General features: G+C 44.0%; 1 protein-coding gene across 1 annotated transcript in view; it reads right to left on the minus strand.

The window, feature by feature from the left end:
* STC2 (stanniocalcin 2) overlaps positions 1–25,064 on the minus strand; it is a 430,822-nt gene that overhangs the window by 132,021 nt on the left and 273,737 nt on the right. The gene's annotated exons all lie outside the window — the stretch shown is intronic.

The following is a 25,064-nucleotide window of genomic DNA, read 5'->3' on the forward strand; positions in this document are numbered from 1 at the left end:
AGGGGTGATTGGCAGACTCTCGCCCCCACTGAGGACGAATCGGTGTTGCTGAAGGTGTTTGGGGCTCAACCTTCTACCTCCTGGGTGACCCAGCCCTTCGATGAGTTAATGGACCTAATAGCTCGAAGGGCGTGGGAGACTCCAGATTCAGTGGAACCAGTCCCTCGGAGGCCGAATAAATATATCACTGCCCCCCAGGACAAGAGTTATCTTACTAAGGGAGTCCCAGTTGATGCTATGGTGGTAGCAGCAGCCACGAAGAAGGAAATGTCCAAGGCATCTTCCTCTGTCCATCCTCCTAACAAGGATTCTAGGACTATGGACAGATATGGGAAGCGCGTTTTCAGTTCAGTGACTTTTTCCATGCGTTCGCTGAACTACCTTACGCACTTTACGTGACTTCAGAGGGATCTCCTCAAGGAGCTGGGAGATACTCTCCAGGGTAACATGGATGCTGCTGTCTCGGAAAAGGTAACAGCACAGCTTAACACCCTCACTTCGATAGTAAACTTGTCCATGAGGCTCATTTCGTATGTGGCCGAAGGTTCGAGTAGGGCTGCAGCTTCAGCGATCGCTCTGCGGAGACAATCCTGGATGCGCCTGTGCTCCTTTGCGGAAGCCTTCAAGTCTTTCTTTACCAATGCTCCATTTGATGGTGCCACCCTGTTTGGACCCAAAGTAAAGGAGACTCACTCGGTGTGAGCAAGAAGGTAAGACCCTGTCTGCCATAGGGGTCTGTTTTTCCGCCCTGACCAGACCATACCCCAGAGGGCAAAGAGGCGGAAAAATGTGGTTCCAAAAGACTCAGGGATCTTTCCAGTCCACACAGAGTGATGCCCCCTCCAGAGGCAAAGGAGGGGGGAGAAATGGAAGACGCCGCCCAGGTGGCAGAGGGGGTCCGCAGAACCAGGGCGACAGGAATAGCATCCCTGGGAAACCCTTCCAGCACTCCTGAGTGGAGGCCCGACTGTCCTGCTCTGGAGGCAGTCGGGGGTCGCTTGGCTTTATACCCAGAGGCCTGGCTAAATCTCACTTCAGATTCTTGGGTAAAAAGCATAATAACCAGAGGATACAACATTCCATTTATAACCATTCCCCCCGATCAAAAGAGATTTCCAGATGTTCCACCCAATCTGCGAGATCAAGCAGCCATAGAAATAGGAAAGCTGCTCGAAAAAAGAGTCATCCAACCAGTCCCGGCGGACCAGATAGGATCCGGAACTTACTCAAGGTTCTTTTTAGTTCCAAAGAAAACAGGGGACTGGAGGCCAATATTGGACCTCAGCAAACTCAACACCTTCGTAAAGAAGGAAAAATTCTGGATGGTCACGCTACAGTCGATCCTTCCCTTTCTACAGAAAGGCGATTAGATATGCTCTATAGATCTCAGGGACGCGTACTACCACATCAAAATGGCCAGAGCGTCCAGAGATCACCCGCGCTTCCGGCTGGGAGCCAGTCATTTCCAATTTCGAGCTCTGCCCTTTGGTCTCACCTCAGCCCCAGGGTGTTCACCAAATGCATGGCAGTAGTGGCGTCTCACCTGAGGCAGCTAGGATTCCGGGTGTTTCCGTATCTGGACGACTGGCTCCTCGCCGCCACCACCAAGCATCATCTTGTACAAGCCAGGGACTACACAATCAACCTTTGTTCCCATTTAGGAATCTCAGTCAACTTCGAAAAATCTGCCTTATCACCCTCACAGCATGTCTCATTCATAGGGGCGGAGTTAAATACTACTACAGCTCTGATCAAGCTCCCCCAGATAAGAGTGTCAGCCCTCAGGGATCAGGTCGCTATTCTTCTTCGGAACAAGAAAGCTTCTGCTGCGCAAGTGCTGAAAGCCCTGAGCATGATGGTAGCTACCCTTATTGCAGTTCCTCTGGGCAGGATGCACATGAGGGTCCTCCAGTGGCTGCTCTTCGCACAGTGGTCGTTCCAACAACTTCCTTTGTCACACGACATCTTGATCACAGAATCTTGCAAACGGGATATTCGGTGGTGGTTGAACAGCCAAGATCTAACGACAGGTCGCCCGTTTGTACTACCCCGCCCTACAGCCACTATAACCACGGACGCTTCCCTGATGGGGTGGGGGGGACTTTTTCAGGGGAGAACGGTCCAAGGAGAATGGTCCAAGATGGAGTACAATCTGCACATCAATGTCCTGGAGTTGAGAGCAGTGTTTCTAGCGTTGCAACACTTTCACAAATCCCTACCTCTAGGAACAGTGGCAGTTCAGACGGACAATATGTCAGTGGTCTGGTACATAAACAAACAGGGTGGAACCAGGTCTTACCCATTATGCAGAGAAGCCCTGAGAATTTGGCAATGGGCTGCGTCCACAGGTCGCTTTCTGATAGCAATGCACATCCCGGGGTCATTCAACGTCATCGCGGACAGGTTGAGCAGAGCCATCCTGTTGCCACACGAGTGGTCCCTCAAAAATCAAGTGGCGGAAAGGATTTTCCGCAGATGGGGCCAGCCTTGCTGCGATCTTTTTGCATCCCCCTTAAATGCCAAATGCAGAAGCTACTTTGCCCTACTTCCCCCTCCGGGGGGTGCCCCCAGGGACGCACTGGTGCACGATTGGCCACCGGGTCTCCTATATGCATTTCCTCCTGTTCCTTTGATACCCAAATTCCTACAGAAAGCCAGGAGTCTGGAATGGACAATCATTCTAATAGCACCATTCTGGCCTCGACAGATCTGGTTTCCCTTTCTTCGAACCCACCAGATAGAGGAACCATGGATTCTGGACCCAGTGCCAGACCTATTGACTCACTCGTCGGGAGTTCCTCACCCATCTCTTCAGTCCCTCAAACTGACAGCTTGGCTGCTCCGCTTCCCAATTTAGCCAGGTCGGATGTTTTGTCCCCAGCAGTACAGCACATTCTAGTTTCTTCCCACAAAGCTTCCACCAGGAAACTATACAGGAGTAAATGGAAACGTTTTGCGTGTTGGGCATCAGGGCAAGGTATAGATCCCTTGGTGGCCCCGATACACAAAATCTTGGAATTTTTATCTACACTCTTTCAAGAAGGGGCCTCTACATCCACGATAAGAGTACAGTTAGCTGCCATATCTAACTTTCATGTAGGTGAAGGGGGCTCTACAGTTATGTCCCACAGACTTTGTAGAGCTTTCATGAAGGGTACCTTTCACCTCCGTCCACCCATTCAGGATCCAGTTTTTCCATGGAACTTGAATTTGATGTTATCCCAACGTATGTTACCACCCTTCGAACCAGCTTCAACGTGTCCACTTAAGTATTTGTCTTGGAAGACTCTTTTTCTTATTGCTGTCACTTCAGCTCGTAGAATATCAGAGCTACAGGCCTTGTCCATTAGGCCACCATACATGGTTTTCCATCCAGACAGAGTCTCCTTGCGTACTAATCCGTCATTCCTCCCGAAGGTATGTTCTGTGATTAATATCAATCAATCTATAGAGCTTCCCACCTTCTTCAAAAATCATTCCAACAAGTTGGAATACATGCTGCACAAATTGGATGTACATAGGCAGCTGAGATTTTTTCTGGACAGAACAAAGGATTGCAGAAAATCGGATCAACTGTTTGTCTCATTCACAGATAATAAGAAGGGCAGGGCAGTAACAAAATGCACGTTATCCAAATGGCTTTCGGACTGCATAAATTTTGTCTACTCAGCTTCAAAACAGCCACTTCCGTTCAAGCCTAAGGCTCATTCTACTAGGGCCGTTTCTACTTCTCTAGCCCATGCCACCCGTCTACCGTTGGATACTATTTGTGCGGTGGCGATGTGGGCTAAGCCTCATACGTTTGTTACTCACTACAAAGTGGACAGGACCTCCAAGGACAGGGCATCCTTTGGTTCCACTTTTCTCAGGAACGTTCTTCCGTGAGTCACCCAGGGTAACGTAGCTAGGGATGCTACCCGTGTGTAAGAACAAACGGCGAGATCGAGCAATTTCACATAAAGAAGTTATGTTCTTACCATAACGTTCCATGTGAATTGTTCATCTCGCCTTTGTTCTTACATCCCCTCCATCCTTCCCCCACTGCGTTCTGGAAGAACTGGTATGACTACTGTCTGGTTGGTCTTCTCGGGGTTATCTACACTAACTAGTAATTGGTAGGTAACACATTAGGTATACACCTATTTATATTTAGTTCAGATGTTTCAGGTTCAAGTGTGTGATTGCGTGAGCGTTAGACGCAGTGGTTAGTAGTGTGTTCTGGATTCTCGGAAACTAGATCTGAGGGATAGCAGAGGAGGATCATGGGATATAGACTGTGCCTCGAGCTTCTCTTAGATGCAGAGCTTGTGATGTGGCCGACTCGGAGCCAAGGATCGGCTCCGAACCCGTGTGTAAGAACAAAGGCAAGATGAACAATTCACATGGAACGTTATGGTAAGAACATAACGTCTTTTTATCCATCCTCCTAACAAGGAGTCTAGGACTTTGGATAGATTTGGGAAGCTTGTTTATGCTTCAATGACCTCTGCTCTCAGGTCTTTGAATTATATGGCGCACTTTACAAGACTACAGAGGGATTTGATCAAGGAGCTCTCGGACACCCTTGAAGGAGCAGTGGCTGAAGGGGTACGGGACAAAGTTATCTCTCAGCTAGCACTACTTGATGCAATTTCTGACTCATCCATGAGGCTGATTGCTCATGCAGCTGAAGGGACTTCTATAGCAGCGGGCTCAGGCATAGCCATTAGAAGGCATTCCTGGATGCACTTCTGTGACTTTGTGGAGCCATTTAAAGATCATTCGTCAACGCTCCGTTTGACGGATCTACCCTTTTTTGGTCCCAAGGTTAAAGACACTTCAACCAGATGTGAAAAGGATGGTAAGAATCTTTCTGCTGTAGGCATACATTTCTTGACTCCTCAGAGGCCCTACTCCTGGAACCAGAGAAGTGGGGACTATGGTTTAAAAAAATCCAAAGGGTCTTTCCAGGATTTACACAGCAAAGACTTTCCCCAGGGCAAAGGGAGGAGTAACGGAAGACAGAGGCAGAAATGGACTGCAAAACAAGGGGTCCAGAGAATCTTTCTTTGGTACTTCCTACCAGCACCCCTGAGCGGGTGCCGGATTGCCCTACTCTGGGGGCAGTCGGGAGATGACTTTCTCTGCACCAATCTGCCTGGCAAACATTAACTGCAGACACATGGGTGCAGGGAATAATATCCAGAAGCTACAGAATACCACTATCGGTTTCCCCATTACCCCAGTAGAAACTTCTGGATATACCACCCAGTCACAGGGAAGGAGCAGCTTTAGAGATTCAAAGACTGCTAGACAAAACAATCTTTGAAAAAGTCCCACCAGAACCAAACAGGATCCGGGTTTTACTCAAGGTTCTTTTTAGTGCTCAAAAAAACAGGGGACTGGAGACCCATTTTGGATCTCAGCCAGTTCTACAAGGCCATTCAGCAAACCAAATTCCGGAAGGCCTCGGTACAGTTGATGCTTCCATTCTTGGAAAAAAGCAATTGGATGTGCTCTGTAGACCTTCAGATGCTTATTACCATACAAAAATGGACAAAAGCTCCAAAAGGTATCTACGCTTTTAGCTGGGAGCCAGTCATTTCCAATTCAGAGCACTGCCCTTTGGACTCACCACAGCCCCAGGGTGTTCACCAAATGCATGGCAGTAGTAGCAGCTCATCTCAGACTGCTAGGATTTCGAGTATTTCCTTACCTCAACGAATGGCTCCTTACCACTACCACCAGGTGTCAGTTAGAATGGACAAGAGACTACACTGTACAACTCTGTATATCTCTAGGCATGACCACAAATGTTGAGAAATCAAGCTTACAACCTACTCAGCAATTGGAATTTATCAGAGCCCATTTAAACATTATCTCAGGAATTGCCTCACTCCCTCCAGAAAGACTTCAATGCATCAAATCACAAGTCAGACAAATTCTATGAAACAAAATAGTTACAACAAGACTTTTCCTACAAACATTAGGCTCCATGGCAACATCAGTCATTCTTGTTACCCTAGCAAGGTATCACATGTGAATATTGCAGTGGCTACTTGCTTCTCAATGGTCTCTACAATGTCTCACATAATCCTGATTACCATTCGCTGCAAACAGGATCTCACGTGGTGGCTGCACTCCGATCAGATTCTTTGGGGTCTGCCATTCATTCTTCCCCAGCCCTAACCCATAGTGACCACAGATGCTTACCAGATGGGGTGGGGGTCATTATCTGGGAAGAACAGTCCAAGGTATGTGGTCCCAATTAGAGGCCAACTTGCACATCAGTGTTCTAGAGATGAGGGCAGTGCTGTTAGCGTTGCAAGCATTCCATGACTTCCTTCCTCTAGGGACAGTAGCTATTCAGATGGACAACATATTTGGTAGTCTGGTACATCAACAAACAAGGGGGAACCAAATCTTACCCATTGTGTCAAGAAGCCCTCAGAGTTTGGCAATGGGCGATTTTTCCAACCGCTTTCTCAGAGCAATGCACATCCCGGGGATCTGCAGTGTGATAGTGGACAAACTGAACAGAACCATCCTCATGCCTCACAAGTAGTCTCTCAATCATGTGGTGGTGAAAGATATTTTTCATCAATGGGGCCAAACTTGCTGTGATCTTTTTGCGTCCCCCCCAAACAAGTGCAGTAGTTACTTTGCCCTAACCCCCCCCTCCCCCTCTGGGGGAGTCACTCAGAGACACTGTTCTCCACAATTGGCCTCTGGGTCTCCTCTATGCCTTTCTCCTGACTCCATTGATATCCCAGTTTCTAAAGAAAGCCAAAAGGTTGGAGAATTCAGTAATCCTCATTGCCCCCTTCTGGCCTCGACAAGTTTGGTTTCCCTTCCTTTGGCTTCATCTGCTTTGGAAACCATGGATTCCGGACCCAGCTCCATATCTGCTGTCTCATCCGGAGGGCACAGAGCATCCAAATCTCCAACATCTCAAGCTCACTGCGTGGCTTCTCTAATTCCCATGATTGCCAGGCATCCTTCGCTTTCTTCTCCTGTCCGACAAATTATTTTCACTCATCACAAACCTTCTACTAGGAAGCTGTATCAAAGTAAATGGGAAAAATATGCTAATTGGGCCCTTGACAATGGACTAGATCCTTATACCAGTTTTATTCATAAGGTATTGGATTTTCTAGCTATCCTTTACCAGTCTGGTTCCTCTGCTTCAACAATTAAAGTTCACCTAGCGGCAATTTCCATCTTTCATATAGCTCTTAATGGTGCATCTCTAATGTCACACAAACTTTGTAAATTGTTTTAAAGGGTCTCCTAATGTTAAGACCTCCATTCAAGGAACCCATTCCTCCTTGGGATCTAACTTTAGTTCTTCAGGCCCTAACTGTGAACCCTTTCGAACCATCAGCAACTTGTGACTTTAAATATTTGTCCTGGGAAACTTTATTTACATCTGTCAGAAGAGTTTCTGAACTTCAGGCCTTATCCTGCAACCCTCCCTATTTAATATTCCACAAATGGGAATATGCCCTTCATTTGCTAGACATCCACAGACAATTACGATTCTATCTTCACAGAACAAAGGATTTTAAAAAATCTGACCAATTATTTGTGGCATTCTCCTCTCTCTGTCGTTAGGTAATGCAGTTTCAAAGGTTACCTTGACCAAATTTCTTAGAGACTGTATAACTTTCATCTGTCATTCTAGAGGACTCCAACTTTCACATCCAGTTAAAGCGTATTCAACGACAGTGATGGCAACTTCTGCAGTTTTTCATGCAGAGCCACTTGGGCTTCTCCGCATACCTTTATCACTTGTTACAAATTAGATCAGATCTTGAGGGAACGAGCATCATTCGGCTCAGTGGTGCTTAGGAATATTCTTCCGTGAGACCTCCTAAGACTAAAGTAGCTGGGGACTCTGTCCCACTGTCAAGAACTGAGTGAAGATTGACAACATCAGATAAAGAAGTTATGTCTTACCATAACGTTCCATCTGTGCTGTCGATCTTCACTAATCCTTGACATCCCCACCCTCCTTCCCCCAACCTGAGACAATTAATAGACCAGATTTTCCATAGCTAGCTTTATGTGAAGGACACATATCTGGTCTCTGACTATTATATCTATTATTTTGACTATAATTTCCTCTTGTCAGTCTACCACTATATTGGGCAAACTTGATCTGAGGTCATTTTGAGAGGAGCATTATGGGTACAGCCTGGCTTGAGAATTTGGAAGGCGCAAGCTGGAGTAAAACAGAGGCTCTGAACCGAGCCCACTGTCAAGGATTAGTGAAGATCGCCAACACAGATGGAACATTATGGTAAGACATAACTTTTTTTTTTCATTTCCCTTCTTTGATCCCAGCTTGTAGTTCTCCTCTGTTCACTGAGGCTTTGCCTATGGAAGAGTGCAAGAAATTTAAGGTATTCTCAGCCTTGCCAGGCCTCCCAGCCCTTTTGGCTGTAGACTCTGCTTCAGGTTCCCAGTGATGTTTTCTTTTTAGAAGACTATGCCTTCTTTTTATCCAGTCCCTCTAAATTAACTAGGCAGGTGGCTAGAATTTCAGGGGAAGAAGCTGGCACAGTCCAGCATGGCAGCTTTTTAAGTGTTTAATTGCCAGTGTTTTATGTGGAAGTTTCTGTTCAGATGTATGTACAGTTTATACAAGTTTTGCTTCATCTTAATCTTCACAGCAAAAGGTCTGTGTTAAAGATATTATGTCCAATGTTTCTCAGGCATAAAAAGATACTCTAAAGAGTGCCTTGGAGGGGGGCTTTTTCTAGAAATGCAGCATTGTCAGTGCTGATTAGGAGGTATGCTGGGTTACACTCCCAAACATTTTCTGATGTTAAAAATGAGATTATGAATATTCCTCTTGTGTCTACTTCTGTGTTTGGTATAGCATCTAATCAGATCCTTAAACATTGGGTTGACAAAGGTAATTTCATTCAAAGAGTATTGAAAATGTTTCATATTCCCCATTTCTCCTTGTTTAAGCAAGATAACTTTCAGAGGCCTAAACTGCAAAAGTCCCAGCTGAACAAAATCCAAGGCAACTCCACCAAGCCTAATCTAGAAATGATACTCCCTTTAAACTTATGACTATCCCAAGGCACAACACCCCTCTTTATCAAGTCACCCTTCGAGTGCCTTGTCTCTCTAGTTAACACTCAATAAGACAGCCTGGCCATCACTGGTTTTCGATAAATTAATTGAAACATATTTGTCAGGGATTTCTAATGGAAGTGGAAAGATATTTCACCTCCATTCAGGGGGTTCCCCCTCATGTACCTGACCAGACTTTTTTATTACCTCCTATTCTCCAGCAAATGGTGGACTCACGGGTCATAGAACTGGTCCATTCTTTGGAAAGAACAAGGGGTTTCATCTTTAGTATTTTCTTAGTTCCACAATAAGAGCAGTCATATAGAGCACCATTTGTGAAGGTCCACAAATTCATCAGATGAGAATTACAGAGGTGTAGAGATCAGTTGAGTATCAGTCCAGGGCTTCTTTTCTGACCTGTCCAGACAGATTTGTCTGACTTTACCTGGGGAGCTGTGAATGGGTTTGCAAGTGCTTGCTACTTGGGGGCCCAATGATGCACGGAAGCACATCAATATGTACAAGACACTGGCAATGTTTTATGCCTTGGAAGTCCTTCACCTCCTTGGGACTCCTGGTCCTCTTATAGTGGTTATGGACATAACCACAGTGATGTGATGTGATACCTCAGAAAACTAGGCAGTAGGAGACCTTAACCTCTGTACCATTTGGCAGTGATAGCCTGGGAACAGACTTCTCAGTACTCTTTGCCTCTTCAGGCATAATACATCCCTTCAGAGCAGAACACTGTGGCAAACAGTCTGTGCAGATCCTGGGCAGACCCACATGAGTGAAAGCTCAAGACAGTGTTGTTGGAGAATCTAGTCTAGATGTAGGAACACCTGTAATAGATCTATTCTCTTCCTTTCAAAACAGACATCTGGAGAAATTCTGTTTCAGACATCCATGCAGTCAAGCTTGGAGGACAGAGGCATTCTTGTTCCCTTGGATGGTAATGTTCCTGTATGCATTTCCACCCTTTTCACTGATTCACAAGGTACTTTTGAAATTCAAAGAAAAATGCCAAGATTATTGAGGTGACCCCTTATTGGCCAAGGCAATCTTGGATATCCCTGTTTATGGTACTGGCTAAGGGCAATTACCACAGACTACCTCATGTGCTGGACTTGCTTACACAGTCTCGGGGTGAATGGTGCACCCCGATTTGGAGAAATGTTTATTGACAGCCTGGATGATTTTGTCTTGACTCTGTTTAGGCCCTTGTTCCTTAAGGATGTGCAGAAGGTGTTAAAGGGGGCCAAAAAAAAATGCTATTAGGAATTTTATGTTTACAAATGGATGAGGTTTTCTAAGTGGTGCCTAAATGCAAACAAAGAGTCCATTGTGGATAATATTTTTTAGATGGGCTACAGCTTTCCTCTTTTCTGGAGTAAGAAAGCTCTACATTTTGGTGCCTGCGTGTCTATTTTTATGTTGACTTGCCCTTCAGCTCCAGTAAATGGAGACAGGCTTGTGGAAAGTGCACTAAGGAAGCTGGCCAAATGTCCAATCCTTGGCAGGACATGCTACTGCAAAGTGATCTATTGGAACATCTACTGTTATGGTAAATTTACTTACATAACTGCATTTTCCCACCATTTTTAGGATAATATTCCAAAAGAAAGAGTGTAGCAGATCATACCTGCTAAGGGAGAAGTGCTGCAGTGACCAATGGGGAAAGATATGCCACTGCATTGGAAGAAATGTCACAGAGCAATAAGTTGCTTGCAGTGCAAAATGGTCATTGCTGTGCAGTTTGCTTCTGGAAGATAATGCAACACTTTGTAACCTGCTAAGCTAATGAAATGCATTATGTGTGCAGGGCAGAAGCTGATAGATTGTGAATGTGACTGGATATCTGTAAGGCCACCTGTTCTGACTATTGTAAGGTAGCACAGAGTAGATGAAAATGACTAAATGGAGCAGTCTTGCACATGTAAATATCTGCAGTACTGGGCATGATGAGAGGGTTCAACAGTGATACAAAGTATATAGGACTGAAACAACTGACATTGCATGGATCGTCATGCAAGGGACTAAAGCTGCAGGGAAACCAACATCCTATAAAACAGAAACAGTATTAGCTGAGCATAGAATGGGGAGTTTAATTGTCTCTGTCAGCATTTACAGTTGAAAAGAAAGGGGGGGGGGTGGACAGTAGAAAATCAAGACCAATTAGTGTGATACTTCATCTGCTGACACTGGGGCATCTGTAATCAGTGGATATTACAATGAGCACTGTTTTCCCCTGTGTATATCATTTACAAGCAAGAGTTTTAGGGAAAAATCTAGCTAAAAACAATATTTAATCAGAAAACATTAGCAGTGAAGTTTAACACTCATTAGCAGACCTCATCCAGATACTTTCTAACATACTTTATTACTGTAATTTGGTGACATCAGGGATCAATAATGAAATCCTCTAAGTTTGTTAACACACCTGTAAAATGCTGGTACTAATATGAACCACAGTAACTGAGCAGTATGAAACTTTCTTCACAAAAGTAATGTTTATTTATTGAATTTTGTTTACTAGGCACTGCCCCAGTAAAGTTATTTTTTTTAGACAAGATACATCTTTATTGAATTATCACTTATGATGCAGGCAATCACACATTTATATAAATGAAAACAAACCGGGTCTATATTATATAATCGGAGTTTTAGAACTTTGAATAACATATGGTCGATCCCATATGGTCGAAGTTATAAAACTTCGAATATATAAAAATAAATAATAAAAACAGCAAACACAAAACTAAGGGTTATAAGCAGGGGGGGGCAAAAATCCCTGCACCCTCCACACCCCCACTCTTTAAATATAACAACTCCAAGACCGCACTATAATGCGGAAAAGGGAAGATTTCCCTTTACTGCACTGTAGTGCGATCTCGGAGCTGGTATATTTAAAGAGCGGGGGTGGGGTGGGGTACAGGGGGGGCTTGCCCCTGCTTTAAACCATCAGATTACCTTTTTTTTTTTTTTTTTGTACATGTTCAAAGTTTTATAACTTTGACCATATGGGATCGACCATATGGTATTTGAAGTTATAAAACTTTGATCATATAATATAGACCCAACAAACCATACTGACATATTTTCATTTGCAAACATTATATATATCACATTGGGTCTACCTGATAATATTGAAACCCGACATCAACGAAGGCCACATCATCGAGACCAAATTCATGACAATCCACTTCATCGACATAGCAGATTAACGAAGCCCTTCCTAGGGTAAGTAACCTGTTGGCTGTGAAGGTGAACTTTGTCCTTTTCCCAACTGTAGTGCGATCTCGGAGTCGGTATATTTAGTTAGGGGGGCCTGGGGGGAGCAGCCCCCCCACCTGGGTGGGTTTTGAATGGTGTGGTGTCGGTTTTGTGTGTTGTTGAGTGAGTGGTTACTTACTCTGGGAAGGTCACCGTTGATCCGGTCTGTCGACGAAGTGGGTTTTCTGATGTCATTTTCATTCATTCATGAACGTATGGGTCTCAGATCCAGTCCTTGAATCCAACTCGGCCAATCTCTTTAGATTCCTGGCTCTGACACCCCCTTTACCCATAATGCCCCTTACTTGCTATATTACCTCAGATCTCGTTTGCTGCTGTAACGATTTGGTCAGGACTGCGTTCTCTCAAGCTCTAGGGTGCCTTTTTGGTACTGTGAGTAAAAGTAGTATTTATTTTCTTTTCTATTCCTTATTTTACTATTCGTATCTATTTAGCTTACCTCCCTTTACTATACTGTTTAGGTAACTCTGTACCATTGTTGGTATTAGGCCTATTTTCTATACCTTTTAGGTAGTCTATCTACCATTGTTGGTAGTTAATCTTTATTTTTCCTACTTCCTTTCCATAAAAAAAAAAAACTCTCTCTTCTCTTTTTCTTTGATTACTGTTGTTGGTTACTGCTTGGTCGTTGGTATTGCTGACAAGCCTGCTGGTTTTAAAAACTGCATTTCCTGTGGGCATAAGATACCCAATTCTGATGCCCAGAGGGAGTGCGTATATTGATTAGGCCCTTCTCACTTGCAGGTGTTTTGTGAGATTTCAGGCGGCTTTAATTCGAGGGCAATCAGTTATAGGCACAATAAGTTGGTCCAGAAGGGGCTGCTGCTGGCCTCGTCTTCCTCTACTGCTTCTACTTTTGGGACTCAAACCCCTGCAAAAAAAGTAAAGGTCATCAGAGCCAAGAAAGCACTGAAAGCATTCTCCTATGGAGTCTCCTACACCTGCTCCAACTTTGCAGCTGCCCTCCAAGGTCAAATAAGTGTCAGATCCTACACCTTCAGATCTGACAACTTCTGTGGTTAAGTCTCCTCAGATCCAGAGCCCTAGGTTTTCTCTGGAACTGGTGTCTCCTGTGCTTACATCTCCAGTTTTACAGGAGACTCCTAGGAAGTCATCCCGCCCTCCTTCCACAACTTCCTCACTCAGGTCCTCCAGAAGTCTTTCCATGGCAGATGTGGACATGATGATGAGGAAATTTCTTAGAGTACAAATCCAGATGGAAGTGTTGCTGTCTCCATCTCCCATCAGATCTGTAAGCCTTCAGCCACCTTCACACCCCATAGTAACGTCTTCTCCGATTTGACCCATAGTTTTGGAGCCATTGGATCTGAGAGTACTGAGACCTGAGCTGTTGTATCAGAGGATTCCATTTTCTTCTTTGGATCTGACTTTGTCCATGATCTGTTCGGATCTGGTGGTGGTGGTGGTGGTGGTGGTGGAGTGACATCAATGTTTTTGGAGCCATCCCTTCCCCTTGGAGCCTTGGTGCTGGACGGCTCAGGTCCGACTCCCTCCTCGGAGGTGAAATCCAGGAGGGGTGGAGAACTGGCTAAGCCAAGAGCTTCGGCTCCAGCGAGGTTGGTTTCTACTTTTCTGCGACACTCTGCCTTTGAGGTACCCCGGGGAATCTTCTACTCTCACTTCCTTGGATCCTATACCTATTCCCTTTATGGATTTGAGCTGTACATCTCGTCGCCCTTCTCCAAAGGGACAGCCAACCTGTAAGAGCTTCCAGACAGTTCCTGCTGAGGAACTTCCCCTCTCTTACAATGCCTCTGTAGAACCCCCCCCCCCATTGAAGAGGTTTGCCAGAGGAGAATGCGCAAGAGGAGGCACTTAGATTCCCCTCAGGAATCTTTAACTGAGGAGACTGATTTTGATTAGGGAGAAGGGTCCCCTCGATTCCCACCTGAGGATGTCTCCTTCAGAGACATTTTAGAGGTCCTGTGGCAAAAAGGTGGTTTGGCCTCCCAAAGCCTTTCCCAAGAGGAAATGGTGTTTCTGGAAGCCTTCGGATCTGGTCCATCTAAGTTTTGGGTTACCCCCCCCAAGCAGATGACTTTATAAATCTTGTCTCCCGCCAGGCATGGAAACCAACCTGACAAAATTCTAGGAGCCCCCAAAGACAGGCAGTACTGGAATAAGGGAATCCTTGTGGATGCTATGGTTGTGGCGGCAGCCACCAAAAAGGAACTAGCAAAACAGAGTTCCTCTGTCCACCCTCCTAACAGAGAGTCTAGGGCATTGGACAGATTTGGAAAGCACATTTATGCTTTGCTGACCTTTGCCTTGTGGTCACTTAACTACCTGGTGGATTTTACTAGATTACACAGGGACCTGATCAAGGAACTCTCTAAGTCTATCCCAGGGTCTATGTCGGCAGAGGAAGAGAAAACATACTCCTCCCAACTGGCTATCCTAAAATCTATATCTACCACGCTCATGAGGTTAATATCTCACGCTGCTAAAAGTTCCTCAAGGGCTCCTGGTTCAGGCATAGCCATAAGAAGACATGTCTGGATGAGACTGTGTGATTTTGTAGAGCCCTTTAAATCTTCTTTCGTCAATGCTCCTTTTAATGGATCTTCCCTGTTTGGGCCTACAGTAAAACACACACTTTCTCTCAGTGAGCAAGATGGAAAGACATTGTCTGCTGCTGGAATCTGTTTCTGTACCCTGCAAAAATCTTCTCTAGGAATCAGCTAAGTGGTAAGAAGATGTGGTTCTGAAAATCTCAAGGACCTTTTCAGGACTCACGTGGGGATTTTTCTCCCAAAGGAAGAGGGCAGTTATAGTAATAGATAGAAGATGTCATCCTCACAGCAGAGGGGGTCTGCAGAACCAAGGGTCTCAAGATTCTTTCTCAAACAGGCCCTTTCAGCACTCCTGAAAGGTTGCCCGACTGTTCTTCTCTGGAGTCAGTCGGAGGGGTGCTTTTACTTGCACCCGAACACCTGGACAGCCATCACAAGAGATTCTTGGGTGCAAAGGATCATATCCAGAGGATATTTCATTCCCATTTCACAAAACCCCTCACAAAAGAGACATCTCCCTGATGTTCCACCCAATCAGAGGGAGTTAGCAGTGTTAGAAATTCAAAATCTGCTAGAAAAGAGTCATCGAAAAGGTCCCACCAGACCAAGCAGGATCTAGAATTAACTCAAGGTTCTTTTTAGCACTAAGAAAGCAGGGGACATGAGACCTATGCTAGATCTCAGTCATCCAAATTAATTTGTGAAGCGCTCCAAGTTCCAGATGGTCACAGTTCAGTCCATCCTGCCTCTTCTACAGAAGAACAACTGGATGTGATCTACAGATCTTCAAGATATGTAATATCATATAAAAATACACAGGTGCTTAAAAAGATATCTGTGCTTTCGGGTGTGAGTCAGTCATTATCAGTTCAAAGCCCTGCCCTTTGGTCTCACCACAGCCCCCAAGGTGTTTACCAAATGCATGGCAGTGTTGATAGCACATCTCAGACTGCACGGATTCAGAGTTTTTCCTTGTTTAGATGATGTCTCCGCTCCACACCAACCAAGCATCTCCTAGAGAAGGCCAAGGATTACTTACTCCAGTTGTGTTCATTTCTAGGGATCACAGGAAATCTTCCCAAGACCCAGCTTCAACCAGTTCAAGTCTTGGTGTTTATAGGAGCTCGCCTGGACACAGTCAGACAGCTCGCATTCTTACCTCAGAGCAGAATTTATTCCTTAAGATTGCATGTCAGACAGATTCTAGACCATCTCTATCCTTTTGCGAGACTGGTTCTTCAAGCCTTAGGTTCGATGGCTGCAGCGATCACCCTAGTACCCCTGGCTCACTTTCATATGAGGATTCACCAATGGACTATATCAGTACAATGGCTGATCTTTCAACATCTGTTAAGGTATCCTATAAAGATTTCATGAGCTTGCAAGGATTTCCTATTTTGGTGGATCCAGTCCAATGATCTTTGTCAGGGACACCCATTTATCTTTTCTCCCCTAACGGCCACACTGACAACAGATGCCTCCCAATTGGGGGGGGGGGTCATTTCTTGGGATGGACTGTTTGGGGTAAGTGGTCTCCAGAAGAGACCAATTTGCATATCAATGTCTTAGAGATGAGAGTGGTCCTATTAGTATTGCATGCCTTTCACAACTCTTTCTCTCTAGGTACAGTTGCTATCCAGACAGACAGTATGTCAGTAGTTTGGTACATCAACAAATGGGGGAACCAGATCTTACCCCCTTTGCAAAGAAGCAATGAGAGTCTGGCAGTGGGCGATCTCTTCCAACCACTTTCCTGTAGCAATGTACATTCCTGGGAAATCCAACATCTTAGCCGACAAGCTTAGCAGCTCCATTGTGATGCCACAAAAGTGGTCTCTCAGTCTTGTAGTGACAGAAATGATTTGTCGTCACTGGGGTCAACCTTGCTGCAACCTCTTTGCTTCTCCTTTCAACAAGTGCAGCAGGTTCTTTGCCCTAACTCCCCCTCAGGGGAGTCACCAAGAGATGCTGTAGTGCACATTTGCCCCTCCCCCCAGTCTCCTGTATGCTTAACCTACCCTTCCCTTACTACCCAAATTTCATCAGAAAGCACAATGGTTGAAGAGCAAAGTAATCCTCATTTCACCCTTTTGGTTCGGCAGGCATAGTTCTCATTCCTATGGTCTCATTTTCTATGTCCACCTTGGACACTTTACTCCAGTCTAGATCTCATATTGCACCCATCAGGAATGATTAATCCGGACATTCAAGGCCTTAGGTTAACTGCATGGTTTCTCCAATTCCAATGATGGCTAGACAGTCCAGGCTTTCCTCTCCAGTTTGTCAAATTTTATCCTCATCTTAAAAACCTTCCACAATAAAGATTTACAAGAATAAATGGAAGAGATTTTCATTTTGGGCAGAACAAAGAAAACTGGATTCCTTCACAGCTCCAATTCCTGCCATACTGGATTTTCTGGCATCAATTTTTCAGGATGGTGCCAGTTTCTCCACCATTAAAGTTCAGCTTGCAGCCATCTCTGATTACCGCATAGGACATAATGCCTTCCCCTAGACCTCCAATAAGAGACCCTACTCCATCCTGGGATCTTACTGTTTTGTTACAAACTTTAGCTCTATCCCCATTTGAACCTTTGGCTAAGTCAGACCTGAAATTTCTCTCTTGGAAAACAATATTTCTTGTTGCCATTATGTCAGCATGGTGAGTTTCTGAACTCAAAGCACTTTTTCTAAACCATCTTGTTTTTTCACAAAGACAGATGACATTACTTACAAAACTTTCCTTCCTGATAAAAGTTGTTTCTGAGTCAAACATAAATCAACTAATTAATTTACCAGTCTTCTTTCCAAAATGTGACAGTAAGGGAGAGTACATGCTACATCTTTTAGATGTACATACACAGCTTTGTTTTTACTTCCATAGAACAAAACAGTTTTAAAAAACTGATCAAATGTTTGTTTCCTTTGCTAAAAACAAATTGGGAAAACCAGTGTCTAAAGTTACCTTAGCTAAATCGATAACAGATTGCATTTCATTTACACATTCTCTAAGAAGTTTGTCCCTACTTAAATCTCCAAAGGCTAATTCGACTAGATCCATGGCTACATCATTTTGGGCCGGAGCTTCAGTTGATGACATTTGTGCTGCGGCCACTTGGTCCAGTTCCTGTACTTTATTGACTGTTATTATAAGTTAGACATCATATCCAGGAACCGGGCTGCCTTTGTCTCCACAGTACTCCAGAATATCTTTCTATGACAGCCTCCCAAGATTACTGTAGCTGAAGACTCTGTCTCATATGTTGAGGAATGAATGAAAATAACATCAGATATTAAAGTTATATACGCACCATAACTACGTATCTGCGTTGTCCAATTTCATTCTTCCTGAACATCCCACCCTCCTGCCCCCTATCCTTATCCTTTGGGAGTGACCTGATGAGGTGCATTGGAACCATTGTTCCCAGTTTGAGCCCCCACTCTGTCTCTATCCTGTTTCTTGTTATAATTATAGTTATTATTAGAAGTATTTATGCCTTCTGGCATATTTAGCAGCAGCAAACTCAATCTGAGATAATATGGCAAGTAATGGGCATTACGGGTTAAGGGAGGAGCTCAAGAGTCGGATCCAAGAATCTAAAGTGATTGGCCAAGTTGGATCAGTGGATCAGATCTGAGACCCAGGCGTTGAGGAAGAATGAAAATAGATAACACAGATGCATAATTATGGTGAGTACATAATTTTATATCTTCTGTACAGTCATTGTCAGTCAAGCATTAGATCGCTCATTCAATTTCTGCCTTCCATTAAACCTCAATCCTCCTCCCAAACATTATCCTGCATTTATTGTTCCCAAATTCCCATTTTGTCTACGTAATTTCCTCGTACCCTTTTCTAAAGATCCCAGGTCTGGTTCTTTTATCTCTGTAAATATATTCACTACTTCTAGTGCAGTTGGTTTAGACTTTGATTTTCATTTTCTAGCAATTTCTTTTTTGTCAACCACCAGAATTAAACTCAGCAAGATATTACTATGTCTAGGCAATTCCAATTCTGCATCACAGCTCAAAAAATCATTTCCTTAGTTACACCAATTTGATCACTCAGTATTTCTGACAGAGTAGTGTGTGGGGGATTTTTAAAGTCTGTTGACACATTACACTCCCAAAAAAATATGTTCCTAATTACCTCTTTCTTCCCCATCACACCTGCAACATTTGCAATCTACCTGAGGAAAACTTCTCTGGAGTCTGCTGGGGTTATAAAAATACCTACACAAATACTTCCAAACAAAGATCTAAATATTCTAGATTTTGTTGCATATTTGGGAGACATACATATGCCCTCCTGTTTTTTTCTTTGTGACTCACTAATCCAAACTCTCTCCCAATCCTTTCTAACCTCCCATGATTGATTCCTATAGTTACCATTAAATATTTTATATGCCCTATTACTTATCCCTTTTTCAACAGCAGCTTCTGTTCTAGCTTCTACTAAAAAACTCTACCACTGCTGGTCTTTTACTTAGAATCCCCCTATTTCTTTCCCTATACTCTGATATCAATCCTTGATATGGAAGGCATTCTCTAGCCTCCAGTTCAAATGAATTTCTGGCCTCTTCCCATTCTGTTACCTTTCCTTTTCTAATTATATGCTCTCAATACCTTGGATGTTCTTCGTGTTTCACTGTTGCAGTCAATACATTTGGGTAATCTGCTGGCAAGTTGCCCTCAGTTGGCCTGAATTCCAAAGTCTTGGGTCCTGCATCGGTTGCTGTCTCCTCTTCCATGACGTCAGGTCATTAGGGGTATAAAACATGCAGCCGACACCATTTTCTTTAGTCTTTCTTGCCATACGGTGCCTGAAGCAGAAGCATTTGGCAAGTGCCGGTCGGCTGACTACTGAAATATTTGAGTTTGAGTTTCAGAACCGAAGTCTTCACTAAAGCTAAGTACTCCATTGGGGAAACGTTTTTCTTGCTTTTTACAGATGTCAGAAAAAGTCAATAATTGTATTACTTGTGGGAAGCAAATACCTCATAAGGATTTCCATTTATACTGTATTCTTTGCCTAGGCCCTGATCACAACGTGCCTGGCTGTCGGTTTTGTGCTAGATTTAACCAACGCACTATTAAGTGTCGGTATATTTTTGCATCAAAGTATTTTGGAAACAGATTTAACTACCCAGAAATGTTGTCAGATAGCAATCCGACTACCGGAGTACATAAAAAACACAAAGAAAAGGACAGAGAAAGGCAGTCGAGCTCCAAAACCGATGACAAAGCTTCTCCTAAGCCAGTCGCAGGTACTCAGTGAGGCGCTTTTGCAGCCCCTGATACCCGCTGCCTTCGAGTCGCAGGCCTCTACTGACACCCATGTGGTGTCCGGCATGCCGCAAGATACTCAAGGTATTGGACCGACGGATGTATTTCCCTCGGATGGGTCCGAAGCCGCTGAGCAGGCACCGGCTTCTGAGGGTGTATTCAGACCTCAACATTTGTATATCAAACCGACGACAGCTGCAAAACCAAAAACAAAGCAACTTCTAAAACTAAAAAAACGATGCATGAGCCACGTGCACAGACATCTATGCCTAAAAACAGATGATCAAAATGGCTGAAGACCTTATTACCTTGATCAGGGGTACCCATCCCCCTCCAGATAAGAGGCCTAGGCAAGACACTGATTATGAATCTTCAGATCAGGTTTCTATTTCTTCCGATTCCTCTTCTGATCAGGAATTATCTATACCTCCTTATGAGGATTCTGATGCTGAGGAGTCTATTCCATCTGCATCTCCTCCTGAGGATTATTCATTTGGAGAAACCCTGCATACTTTGAGGAAGCATTTTCACTGGTAGTGTCAAGACTTCTCAGAATCAAAAAAGAGGCTCAGGGATTTCCTTCTTCTCCCTCAGCACAAGCCTTTAGCCATTCCCCCTGTTTTAGACATTGTGGATGATGTGTTTTCGGAGTCAAGCTTGACCCCTGACTCCTTACCACTGGCTCCCAGTAAGCCTGATAGATATTACAGGGTCCCTGACTCACATACATTTTTATTTAGAAACCCTGCTGCTGATCCTGAAACTATTTCACAGGGCCCAAAGGGAGTTAAGGCCACAACAGCAAAAAATCCTACCCCCCTCTGACAGAGATTCAAGGGCACTGGACAGATGGGGAAAAAAGGTTTATACATCTGCAACCTTGGCAATCAGGGCCTTAAACTGTCAATTTCATACGCTTAAGTACCAACAACATGTTATGGGATTGCTGAAACAGAAAATGATGTTGATTTCAGAATGTGCAGAAAATAAAGAATTGCAGGAATTATTGCATGCAGCTGAACAAGTTGGAAAGCATACTTTGCAATGTGGTTTTGATTCTTTAGAGGCCTCCTGCAGGGCCGCAGTTACTGGATCTGAGATTAGGAGGCATGCCTGGTTAAAGGAACAAAATTTACCTGATCATGTTAAAGCTAAATTGCTAGATGCACCTTTACAGCATGATTCTCTATTTAGTATTAAGGCAGAAGAGGTTTTAAAGAAAATGGAAGACAATGCTAAGTCTATGCAAACTGTTAAAGACTTCTTACAAGTGCAGCCACCAAGATTCAGTAGACACCGGCCTACAAAAATTGGTCCTTTCCTGTGTCAGACAGAGCTCAAAGGGGCAAATCCAGATGCCCTAAGGGTTCCAGATACCAAGAGCAAGACTAATATAGGTCAAAGCAATGGGGTGCATCCACCTCCAAATTTGGAGGAGATAAAGCGCAAACCTACAGAAAGCAATCCCAATGACTTCCCTTTGCCTACACCAAGCACTTATCTTTTGGCAGCACCCATAGGGGGAAAATTTGCACTTTTTGCTCAAAATTGGCAGTTAATAACACAGGACAAGTGGGTACTAAACATCGTATCACAGGGATACAGATTCCATTTCCACACTCTGCCAATGACAAATGGTTGGCCAGATCTGCCAAAAAATCAATGGGCAGAGGCACAGAAATAGGTGACGTCACTCATGGATATGACGGCTATTCAGACAGTACCAGAACAGGAAAAAGGACACGGTTTTTACTCAAGACTGTTCTTGGTACCCAGAAAGGACAAGGCCTGGTGGCCAATACTGGATTTATTGATTTTGAACACATACCTGGACATTCCAAAATTCAAAATGCTGACTTTGCAGCAGCTTCTGCCCATGCTGGGCAAGAATGCTTGGCTGGTGACTTTAGACTTAAAGGCGGCATACCTGCATGTCCCAATAAGACAGTCGTGCAGAAGATACCTTAGATTCATGGCTGGCTTAATGCATTACCAATTCTCTGCACTGCCCTTTGGCTTATCTACTGCGCCCAGGGTCTTTACAAAGTGCTTGGCACCAGTAATTGCATTTTTCAGACAAAGAAGTATACAAATATATCCTTACTTGGACGACTGTCTCATTCAAGCAGAGAACAAGGACACTCTTCTTCAACACCTGGCATTTGTGAAAAGGCTTCTAACATGCCTAGGGTACACAATAAACGAAAAGAAATCACAACTGGTACTCTCTCAAAAGATAAGATTCCTAGGTGCAAGCTTGCATACAACTGCCCAGATGGCTTACCTCACGCCAGGCAAACAAAGGCAACTGACTACTTACTTCAAACAGATGGCAACAAAAGCACAGTCTTCTGCAAGTCAAATTTTGCAACCTCTGGGCTTCATGGCATCCTGCATCCTACTAATTCCATATGCAAGACTGCATATGAGGAAACTTCAATGGTACCTAAAACGTTTATGGAGTCAACATTCACACAGTCTGGAAACAATGATTCCTCTCATTCCCTGCCTGCAACAGGAGTTTCTATGGTGGGCAAAGGCCTGTCACCAAAACATGGGATGGCCCTTCACTCTACCCCCTGCCAGCCAAACCTTAACAACAGACGCATCACATTATACCTGGGGGGCCCACATGGCAGGAAGATGCATTCAGGGCATATGGGCACCAAAACAAATGCATCTACATATCAACCAGAAATAGATGCTAGCTGTTCAAAATGCCCTAACAGCCTTCAAGGACTTACTTCATCCAGGACAGCTACTGATAAAGATGGACAACATCACAGTCATGTGGTATATAAACAAGCAAGGGGGCACACATTCATACCTCCTTTGCAGATTAGCCATGGCACTGTGGACACAGCTTTGACCTACCAAATACATCTTCAAGCTCAATTCCTGCAAGGAAAACAAAACACTCTGGCAGACGATTTAAGCAGAAACCTTATGGATCCTCACGAGTGGAAACTAAATCCACAAGTCTTCAGCATGATAACAGAGAAATGGGGGAGCCCAGATATAGATCTAGTTGCCTCTCCTCAAAATTATCAATTGAAAAGATTCTGCACAAGGACTTATCACAGACAAGCATGGAAAGTGGATGCTCTATCCTTCAGTTGGAAAAACCTATCGGTTTACGCCTTTCCTCCTCTGCCTCTTCTACCCAAGGTCCTTCTAAAAGTCAGACAAGAGAAGCCAAAGATGATATTAATTGCCCCGGACTGGCCCCACCAATACTAGTACCCAGTCCTAAGGAGCTTGTCTCAATACCCAGCCTGGACCTTGCCTCAAAGACCACAACTACTGTCACAGCAAAACAATTGAATCCTGCACAATCAACTACAGACTCTGAACCTGGCAGCATGGCTAATCATGTAATCATACAAACGACACTTCTCAGTAAAGCTGTGATGGATGTCATTTTGGAAGCCAGAAGGCCTTGTACTAGAAAATCTTATGCTGATAAATGGAAGAGATTCTGTGCTTGGAATCAAGCACAAGGAACTGATACAGCAGAACCACATATTCCTCAGATATTACAATACTTGACTGAGATGCTTGACAAAGGCCTATATTTCTCATCAATCAAAATCCATGCCTCTGCTATTTCGGCTCATTACAATACAGAGCCACCAATCTTTTCTCATCCTTTAATAAAGCAGTATCTTAGAGGAGCCAAAAATTTAAGGCCTCCTAGAAGATCACCATTACCTGCATGGGACCTCAATCATGTGTTGGAAAAGTTCACCCTGCCTCTATTTGAACCAGCTGCTACCGCTGATATAAAGTTCTTATCATGGAAGACAGCTCTGCTACTAGCAATTACTTCAGCAAGAAGAGTTTCAGAGATGCAGGCCCTCATGACTGTAGAGCCTTTTATCATATTTTACCCAGACAGGGTGTCTCGGAGGACAAATCCTACTTTTATGCCTAAGGTGGTTTCCAGTGTGGCTCTTAACCAAACAATTCATCTGCCAACTTTTTATCCAAATCCGCAGAACAAAGGGGAGAGGATTCTGCATTCCTTGGATGTACACAGACAGCTAAGATTCTACTTGATCAGGACTAAAGCTCTAAGAAAAACTGAGTGATTACTAGTGTCATATGCTGCAGGATCAGAAGGGAAGGCTATTTCAAAACAGACAATTTCAAAGTGGATAAGCCACTGCATCCGTTTCTGCTACTTACACCATGGTAAACCTGTGCCCAAGGGCATTAGGTCTCATTCCACCAGAGCTGCAGCTACTTCAGCAGCTTTTCTCAGAGGAGTACCAACCAAAGACATTCTAGAGGCTGCTACTTGGAGTTCTGTTCACACCTTTACAAAGCATTACCATTTGCCTCTTTAAGTCCAGGGCAGGCTTTGCCACTGCAGTGCTGCAGGGCCTTATAGCCGCACCTAATGCTGTTTAGCTCCAGCCTCCCAATGATAGCTTTGGGATTCTACCCAAATGTAATGACTACAACAGTGAAACATGAAGAACATAGTACAGTTGTGTACACTTATCATAAATGTAGATGTTCGAGTGTACTCACTGTTGCAGTCCAGGTTACCCTCCCACCATCCCCCTGTCATTCTAAAGTTTATCTTTCCTTCTCTATCTTCTACAGCCTATGTGCTGTATTTGCTTGTAGATGAAGGTAAAGTTTATATTAATGCATGTATATATATATATATATATATATATATATATATATATATATATATAAAATATTGCTACCTTTTTGGGGGCACCTGACATCGGGGGCAAGAAAAACTAAAGAAAATGGCGTCGGCCGCATGTTTTATACCCCTGACGACCTGACATCATGGAAGAGGAGACAGCAACCGACGCAGGACCCAAGACTTTGGAATTCATGACAGCTGAGGGCAACCTGCCAGCA

This window comes from Protopterus annectens, chromosome 4.part0, assembly GCF_019279795.1.
Source record: "Protopterus annectens isolate FY-2018-M chromosome 4.part0, PAN1.0, whole genome shotgun sequence".
NCBI classification, from domain to species: domain Eukaryota; kingdom Metazoa; phylum Chordata; order Ceratodontiformes; family Protopteridae; genus Protopterus; species Protopterus annectens.